The sequence below is a fragment of the Stomoxys calcitrans genome, chromosome 3 (assembly GCF_963082655.1).
Source record: "Stomoxys calcitrans chromosome 3, idStoCalc2.1, whole genome shotgun sequence".
In the NCBI taxonomy this organism is placed as follows: domain Eukaryota; kingdom Metazoa; phylum Arthropoda; class Insecta; order Diptera; family Muscidae; genus Stomoxys; species Stomoxys calcitrans.
This window is the reverse complement of record NC_081554.1, coordinates 91,778,382-91,787,001: the sequence shown is the minus strand read 5'-3', so window position 1 is coordinate 91,787,001 and position 8,620 is coordinate 91,778,382. Positions and strand designations below refer to the sequence as shown.

The window sequence follows — 8,620 nt, the reverse complement described above, 5'->3', positions numbered from 1 at the left end:
TTTCATCATGAATAGACTTACTAACGAGCAACGCTTGCAAATCATTGAATTTTATTACCAAAATCAGTGTTCGGTTCGAAATGTGTTCATTCACCGTAACGTTGCGTCCAACAGCATCTTTGAAAAAATACGGTCCAATGATTCCACCAGCGTACAAACCACACCAAACAGTGCATTTTTCGGGATGCATGGGCAGTTCTTGAACGGCTTCTGGTTGCTCTTCACTCCAAATGCGGCAATTTTGCTTATTTACGTAGCCATTCAACCAGAAATGAGCCTCATCGCTGAACAAAATTTGTCAAAATTTGAACACATTTCGAACCGAACACTGATTTTGGTAATAAAATTCAATGATTTGCAAGCGTTGCTCGTTAGTAAGTCTATTCATGATGAAATGTCGAAGCATACTGAGCATCTTTCTCTTTGACACCATGTCTGAAATCCCACGTGATCTGTCAAATACTAATGCATGAAAATCCTAACCTCAAAAAAATCACCCTTTAGTACCAGCTTTAAGCCGGAAAAGTCTTTCAAGATTTTAAGATCTAAAAAAATGAGCGCGTTGAGGCGCTTCGCGTTGAAAAATGCAACTGCAAATGCAAAAGTTGAACTATTTTTAACTTTGACGAGTAAAAACACTACTTACTTGTGGCAGCACACAATGACGCTCGCTTTCAATCTTCAAATTTTTAACTTGTCAGCGTCGCCTTTGTAGGATTCGTGTGCAGAGTTGGATTTTAGCAACGTGACGCTCCAAAACAAAGCTCAACACTCAACGCTCATTCATCTGTTTCGGCCTTTAGAATCGGGCAAGAAGGGTATAGACGAATAACAAATGAGTATTTTGGACGATTTATAAAATACTCGCCTATAAGAGTTGCGCCTTTCTTACCTGGATGAGTAACAAATAAGTTGCTTGTAACATTTATTAAATATTATTCTTTCAGGGTTGCGCGTTTTTCACTTCGAAAAAGTAACAACTACGAAAAAACTTAACTACGAAAAAACTTAACTACGAAAAAACTTAAAAATTGATACTTCTCGTCATAATCGTGTCATACTATGTAAGTCAATCGCCATATAAACCAAAGAAGAATTCTGTTTGGTGTTGTGAAAGTTGTCCACATGCGCTAGGTATTAAAATAAAATTGATCGCGAAAAGTCAACTGAGGCTATTGATCATAGTACAATTTAGAGGTAGTATCATTAGCACAACAACAAAAACTACCCCCAACGAAACTACCTAGATTGGCTAATACTGTCAAAGCAAATGTCAAAGTGGGTTTAGAAATAAAAATTGTTTTACAATTTAACTTCTGCAAATATGTTTTATATTTGTATTTGTATCGATATAACATTGTTCTGTTGCTTATGTGTGAAACAATGGATCAAATAAAACATCGTATTAAGATCAAAAAAAAATCACATCTGTGTTAACAAGCATTTGACGTTTAGATTTATTGCAAAATCGAAACAAAAACAAGTAAAAGTGTGCTAAGTACGGCCGGGCCGAATCTCATATACCCTCCACCATGGAAAGCATTTGTCGGGTTCTTTTTCCTGAATCTCTTTTTAGGCCAATAAAAGAAAACAATTGCTATGTTATTGGTGCTATATCAGGTTATGGTCCGATTCGGACCATAAACCAATTGAATGTTAATGACCATATTAGAAGTCATTGTGTAAAATATATGGCAATTCGAATAAGAATTGCTTGCTTTAGGGTCTCCAGAAGTAAAATAGGGAGATCGGTTTATATGGGAGTGGTATAAGGCTATAAACCGATTCAGATCCTATTGAATACGTATGTTTTAGGTCATGGGAGAAGCCGTTGTACAAAATTTCAGCCAAATCGGATAAGAATTGCGCCGTTTAGAGGCTCAAGAAGTCAAGATTCAAGAACGGTTTGTATGGCATCTTTATCAGATTATAATCCGATTTGAACCATACTCAGCACAGTGGAAGTCATAACAAAACACCTTATGCAAAATTTCAGCCAAATTGGATAAGAATTGCGACCTCTATTGCCTCAAGAAGTCAAGATCCCAGATCGGTTTATATGGCAGGTATTGCAAAATATGGACCGATGTGGCCCATTTACAATCCCAACCAACCTACACTAATAATAAGTATTTGTGCAAAATTTCAAGCGGCTAGCTTTACTCCTTTGAAGGTTAGCGTGCTTTCGACAGACAGACGGACGGACTAGATTTAAGTATATATATATATATATATATATATATATATATATATATATATATATATATATATATATATATATATATATATATATATATATATATATATATACATTATGGCGTCTTAGGAGTTACAAACAGAATGACGAAATTAGTATACCCCCTTCCCATGACATATGTATTTACCAGGTAGTGTACCGTAAACAGCTGAGTACAATTTTTTCCCGCGAAGTGAAAAAATTGTTGTGTTTTGGTTGTGTGTGTTTTATAGTTAGGTCCACATCACTTAGCTCACCTTATAAGTGCATCCTGGCCATTGATAAACAAATATTCTGGGCGATTACAACGCAATAAGTTGGGTAATCGCGAAAAGTTGCTGAAACTTCCGCACGCGTTATGGATTCCCCAATGATATCTTGGAAGAGTGTTTCGCAACTCATACGAAAGAAAATTGGGTATAAATCTTGCAGAAGATTGTTTTATGCATCGCATTGTTTGCAGGGAAAATAGGTTCGCTAAAATCTAATAAGTATTAGTTATCAGGTGTGCGGTTTATTCGGCTTCGGTTGTTGCTATATGCTATACTTCGGTCGGTCAGTTGTTTCATTGCTCCTCAACAAGTGTGCTGTGTGTGTGAGTGTAAGGGTGTTCGCGAACTATGCTGATGGGTTTGAGTAACGGCTATTGCTTATATACTCATCATTGGCAACCCTTGGCGGGTTGTTGATTGGCGTCTGGGTATCATCATCGTCGACTGTTACGTTGCTCCACTGCTCTGCGCTGCTTGTTGTTAGTTTATCACTCACTCGGTCACTGTCTCGTTTGGCAGCTTGGCTCTGTTGCTTCTGTGGGTTGCGGGCTGTGTTGCAAAAACCAGAGTGAATTCGCGCCAGTTTAAAAACGGCTCTCTAATGAATAGCACGTCGGCGGTCGGCAAACGATAAAGAAAAGAAAAACCCATACTAATTTCCCTAAATCGTAAAATTAGCTTTATTGCCGTACATAGCTTTGTTCGTGGTTGTCATAGTCAGATCTGACTGTCTAACCTTCAGTGTGCGCGTCCTTTTGTATTTTTTGGTGATCAAGTCACCTCCTTCTACCCTACCACACATCGCTCCAGTGTTACGCAGTCTACCTATCGGAGATCCCTTTCCGCGTTTCATTATTGCATCTTTGCCATGATAGAGGCCTATCGTCAAACGAGTTGCGGTGCACACATTCAAACATAGGAAGGACGTGTTACAAACATGCGATTATCAGAAGTGCGAAGTGCATAGAAATAGGAATATTACTACGCATTGTTATCGCCAATACCATCGCCGTATCTGTCTACTTGTATCGTAGTCAATAGTGTTATAGTGTTTGTCATCGGTCGCAGTCGTCCGTTAATGTCGTCTCACACAAAGTAAAATAATTTCCAATCAGAAGAAGTGCACAATAGAATTTTTCGTGTCTGTGAGTTGCAAAAATTAGCATTTCAACGAAAAGTCGAAACGTGTCTCTGTAAATTACCTCCATTCAGCCATCCATACACCAAGCACACCATAGTGTTACTAATAAGACAAGGAATTAGGATTCCAAACGAAATTAAAGTTTTTGAACAAAGTTACCCCATATCCGTTGCCTTGAGTGGAGTAGAACAGAACAACAGGTGAGTAGAACCAAAACAAAAGACACTTTCAAAAGGTGCGATGTAACTTAAGATTTCTTTGTTTGGCGAGTAACGTGTTTATTGACAGTCCGTTGCCATAGCATCTGCGGGATTTCGCTGCATTTTGGCGAAGCTATGTGTTTTGCTAAAAATATTTCTTTTTGTATATTAATACCCTTTTGTCGGTTGGTTTGTTTTGCTTATTTCATTTTGTGCTTGGGTAAACAAATTCAGTGTTTAACAGAAAAAATGCAGTGCCATGAACTGTCATGGCCAAATATGCATTTGCGGCAAATAGACAGAAAGAAGAAAGACTGAAAGAAAAATAATGAATATAAGAAATTTACCTGTGAAATTTGATTTTATCGAAATTTGTTTGCTTGGGCATAAGGACTAAATGCTACATCACTACTGCGAGCCCAAGCATTTGCATGGCTTTATTTCCTACAGTCCTGGCCCGATCTTTAGAAAATTTAGCATAAAATGTTTAGGTGACATCTCTACATGTGTGGCAAATTTTAGACAGAGATATAGGTTCCAGGAACGGGAACCGAGCTCTCCCAAAATTATTTTGTTTAAACAAATTTAATAAAAATTACTCTAAGCCCAAAATTTTCTTTAATGACGAAATTTCATATTAATAACATTTTATAGAAACAAAATTTAGCTCAAGGCAGCCTCAAAATTATTTTTCTCGGGAACAAAATTGTAATGAAATTCGTTTTAAAAACAAAATTTTAATGAAATTTTTTTTAAATAAAATTGTTATAAAATTTTTCTAAATATGAAATTTTAGCGTAACATTCTCTAACGACAAAAATTCAGCCAGGGCTGGACTCCTCCCAAAATTATTATTTTTTAAAGACAAAATTTTATTCAAATTTTTTCTTAACACCGAATTACATTACAATCTATTTTAAAGACAAAAGTTTGTTAAAACTTTTTCTTAAGAGAAAGTTCTAATTGCTTTTTTTTCTGAATCAAAATTTTTGTAAATTTTTCTTAAGATAAAATTTTAAAAAATTTTTTTAAATAAAATAAAGACTAAATTTCGCGGAAAATTCACTAGAGACAAACTCTAGCCCAGTTTTGGACATACTTCGTTATTTTTAAAAGTCAAATTTTATTTTAAACACTGTATTTTAATAAAATTTTCTGCAGACTAAATTTTTATAATTTTTTTTCAAAATGTCAAAAACCTCTTTTCGAATAACAAAATTTCAGCATTATATTCTCTAACGACAAATCTCCAGCCAGGGCTGGACCCACCTCAAAATTAATTTTTAAAAACAAAATTTTGTTACAATTTTTTTCTAAAGACAAAACTTCATTACAATTTTCCTAAAGAGAAAATTCTAATTAATTTTTTTCTGTAGCAACATTTTTGTAATTTTTTTTCTATAGAGAAAGTTCTAATAGATTTTTTTCTAAAACAAAATTTTTATGAATTTTTTTCTAAAGAAAAAATTTAAATAAAATTTATTTTAAAGACTAAATTTTAATGATTTTTTTTTTCTAAAGACTTAAATTTAGTTAAAAATTCACTAGAGAGAAACTTAGCCTAGTTTTGGGCCTACCTCGTTATTTGTTTAAAGCTAAAATTTGTATACCCTTTACTTATTTAGTCATTCTGTTTGTAATTCCTAGAAATATTCGTCTAAGGCCCCATAAAGTATATATAGATTATTGATCGTCATGACATTTTAAGTCGATCTAGTCATGTCCGTCCGTCTGTCGAAAGCACCCCAACTTTCGAACGAGTTAAGCTAGCCGCTTGAAATTTTGAACAAATACTTCTTGTTAGCCACTAGAGGGCGCAATTTTTATCCGATTTGCCCGAAATTTTGCATGAGGTGTATTGTTATGATTTCCAATAACTGTGCTAAGTATGTCTGAAATCGGTCCATATCCTGATATAGCTGTCATATAAACCGGTCTGGGGTCTTGACTTCTTGAGCATCTAGAGGGCGCAATTCCTATGCCATTTGGCTGAAATTGACTTCTTTAGCCGATTTAGCTGAAATTTTTCATCACGTGTTTTGACTTACAACAACTGTGCCAAAAATGGTTTAAATCGATCCATAACCTGATATAGCTGCCATATATACCAATCTGGGATATTGACTTCTTGAGCCTCTAAAGGGCGCAATTATTATCTGATTTAGCAGAAAGTTTTTACAATGGCTTTTCCCATGACCTTCAATATACGTGTCAAATATGGTCTGAATCGGTATATAGCCTGATACAGCTCCCATGTAAACCGATCTTCCTATTTTACTTCTTGAGACCCTAAAGGGCGAAATTCTTACTTCAATTGGCTGAAATTTTACACAATGACTTCTGCTATGGTCTCCAACATTCGATTAAATTACGTTCCGAATTGGACCATAACTTCATATAGCTCTAATAGCGTGGCAGTTCTTTTAGTTATACCGCGAAAAGAACTCGCATTGGTCGAGTTCCATGGTGAAGGGTATATCGGATTCGGCCCGGCCGAACTTAGCACGCTTTTACTTGTTTTTTTCTAAAGACTAAGTTTTAATGAAGTTTTTTGCTGACAGAATTTTAATTAATTTTTTCAATAACAATTTTTCTAAAGACAAAACTTCAATGAAATATTGCCCAAAGACCTGGGCTTCTCGAAATTAAGTTTTCTAAAAGAAAGATTTCAATAAATTTCAATAACATCTTTTCAAACGACAACATTCTCTTAAAATGTTTTCTAACGACAAATTTTAATAAATATTTTTAAAGAATAAAGTTAAATGAAATGTTCTTTAAATACTGAATTGGAATGTAATACTTTCAAAAATAAAATTGTTATAAACAAAAAATTATTAAAATTTTTTTTAGCCAAATTATTAATGGAGTTTTGTTCCGGAAAACAAACAGTAAAAAAATTCTCTAAGACATTCACACAATCCACATGGTTCGGTTGCCGGGCTTTTACGGAGTAAGGGGGAACGAAAAGGCAGGCGATTTTGCAGTGAAGGCCGAAGCCTTTCGGGTCGACGCAGTTCGAGTTAAGGACGTGGGCGACTAACGCGCATGTAACACTGTGGAACTTCGAAACAGTCGTTAGGACGCCGAAAATCCTATGGGGTGATCCGGATCGTGAGAGAATGAAGCTTTTACTCAAAGGAAGTAAGAAGGAGGTCAGTGTAGCTTTTGATATCAAAACGGGACACTTATGCAAAATCGGTGCGGCAAGTGAGAGCATGTGTAGGACATGTGGGGAAGATGAGGGGACGTTGGAGCATTTCCTACGTCATTGCCCGGCTTTCGGGTCTAAAAGACCCCGGCTCTTACGTGGGGACACAATACCAGACATGAACCTACTTAGGGGCGTGGTATGAAAAACAATTAAGGATTTTGTAAGTAGCACGGAATGCCTAACTTTGATTTTCTTTTTCGATGTTAATTTTTTAGTATTTAGAGCACACAACAAGCCGATTACTGGCTTAGGTGTATATCCCAATTGGTATGGATTTTCAACCTATAGCGTGGGACGATTTAGCATACATAGATCGATTTCTAACAGTAAACAGGTCAATTCGGTTTATGTTTGGATTAGCTCCCATATACGTCGGGTATAGCTCCCATATAAACCCATCTTTACATTTGACTTCGGAAGGGTCAGTTTTTATCCGATTTACCTTAAATTAAAATAAATAAAACTAAGTTATGATCTAAAACGGTTAAATCAATATCCCGATTTCAATTTTCGAGAAACTAAAGCATAAAATTCTTATACCATTGGTTGGTCAAAGTGTTGTTTATATCATATAGCTGCCATAAAAGGGATCCTCCGTTTTGCCATATTGTGAATTTGGAAGGCCCAATTCTAAAATTTGTTTAAAAAGAGAAATCGTTCAAAGAACAAAGAACTTGAAAGGTATCTAAGATATGCCCCAGTCCAATTTAAAGCATCGTTTACTCTCTACCTTAAGTTGATAGGAATATTAATTTCGTCATTAAAACATTAGCCAGCCGCATGTCTCTTTGCTGAAATCAAAATCATTTCCATACGAATATACTCAAAATTTTGTACAAATCCTAGTAATTGGTATAATTATTGATTTGGATTTTTTAATCATCCAAACATTTCTTAAGGTGATGTAAACTTTGCCAGTTGCTGCAGTTTTATGTTGAAAACAAAGTATTTCTTCGTAGATTGTACACTCCAAAAAATAAAACGTTTGGAACACTTTTACGACAAACAAAATATTTTTATTATGAAGTTTTTCTTTTATTGTAACCTTGTAATGTTTATTGAAAGTACCAAACTTTGTTTTTGTTTTGAACCAAATTTTATTGGTTGTAAACTCTTTAGGAGCGGTAAAATAACCTTTCTTTAGTTGTGAAACCAAAACTCTTTAATAGCGAAAGTTTTTCGATAGCCTCAAATGATTATTCGTTTCCTGAACCCATAATTATTCTCTTGTATATCTCCTACTAGAGAAAAAGGGTGAATATAAGAGCGTGTAGAGCAGTGATAAGCAAACCTATTTACACTATTGCACATTACTGTGTACATAAGAAAATAATCGCAAACAAGCCCATGGGCTTGCAGTTAATTGCAATTGTGAGCTCTCCATTGGTATAGACACATTCTCACTCACATTTTTTTGACTGACCAAAGAGCATAAACTCGTAGAATGAATATTTTTAAAGTAAAGCCTTAGGAACAAAATTGCTGGTAAGTCTGTCCAATGACAAAAATCATTACAAAAACGAACAAATGACTGCTGGGTACAAGAAAACATATCAA

The 8,620-nt window shown here is 35.1% G+C and overlaps 1 protein-coding gene across 1 annotated transcript in view; it reads left to right on the top strand.

Moving 5' to 3' along the window:
• Positions 1-3,071: 3,071 nt before the first annotated feature.
• Positions 3,072-8,620, top strand: part of LOC106090852 (ATP-binding cassette sub-family G member 1) — a 106,701-nt gene continuing 101,152 nt past the window's right edge. The window contains exon 1 of the mRNA XM_013257187.2: positions 3,072-3,849. The gene's annotated coding sequence lies outside the window, so the exon portion shown is untranslated. The remainder of the gene's footprint in view (positions 3,850-8,620) is intronic.